The sequence below is a fragment of the Arachis duranensis genome, chromosome 5 (assembly GCF_000817695.3).
Source record: "Arachis duranensis cultivar V14167 chromosome 5, aradu.V14167.gnm2.J7QH, whole genome shotgun sequence".
In the NCBI taxonomy this organism is placed as follows: Eukaryota; Viridiplantae; Streptophyta; class Magnoliopsida; order Fabales; family Fabaceae; genus Arachis; species Arachis duranensis.
This window is the reverse complement of record NC_029776.3, coordinates 44,848,797-44,849,935: the sequence shown is the minus strand read 5'-3', so window position 1 is coordinate 44,849,935 and position 1,139 is coordinate 44,848,797.

The following is a 1,139-nucleotide window of genomic DNA, read 5'->3' as shown; positions in this document are numbered from 1 at the left end:
AGGAGGATGGTGAGAGTAGATAAAGGGTTGGATCAAGTTCTAGAGGACATATGCCTCCCTGGGACTAAGTGGATAACCAATTCAAAGGGTGTCCCAAACCAACTCAAGAGGGGAGACCTCAAGCCAATTGCAAGAGGGTGGCTAGACTTTATTGGGCGTTCCATATTGCCCACTAGCAACCGTTCTGAGGTCACCATCAAGAGGGCAGTGATGATTCATTGCATTATGCTTGGAAAAGAAGTGGAGGTCCATCATGTGATTGCTTGTGAGATCTATACAATTGCAAATAAGAATTCCACTGTAACCAAATTGGCTTATACAAGCCTGATCTCCTTGCTCTGTAAAGAGGCCGGAGTGAAGATGGAAGCAGATGAATTCATACTTACTGAACATCCAATCACCAAGAAGTCAATGGAAGGACAAGGGGCGTGAACTCCAAGAAACGCCAAAAGTTCTCCTCTCTAGCTGAGGGAGCATCCACTTCTCAAAATCAAGGTTGTTGAGTCCTAACTCTGTGAAAACCTCTATCATTAGGAGCCTATGTTTGCGTTTTTTTTCTTGTTTTGTTTTTATTTTTCGTTTTTCTAGTCTCATTTTATATCTATTTTTGAGTCTTGTTTTAATTCATAATTAATAAAATTGAAATTTTATGCCTTAAAGATATGAATGTCTTATGAATCTATCACCTCTCTTAAGTGAAAAAAAAAATGCTTTAATCACAAAAGAACAAGAAGTACAGGATTTCAAATTTATCATTGAAACTAGTTAAATTAGTTTGATGTGGTGACAATACTTTTTGCTTTCTGAATGAATGCTTGAACAGTGCATATGTCTCTTGAATTTGTTGTTTTGAGAAGGTTAAAAAAAATTGTTGGCTCTTGAAAGAAGGAAGAAAAAGAGAACTGTTATTGAGGATCTAAAAATCATTAGACTGATTCTTGAAGCAAGAAAAAGCAGTGGATACAAAAAAAATAATATTTTCGAAAAAAAAAGAAGAAAAGAGAAGAAGAAAAGAAAAAGAAAAAGAAAAAAAAATTGTGATCCAAGGCAAAAAGAGTGTGCTTAAGAACCTTGGACACCTCTAATTGGGGACTTTAGCAAAGCTGAGTCACAATCTGAAAAGGTTCACCCAATTATGT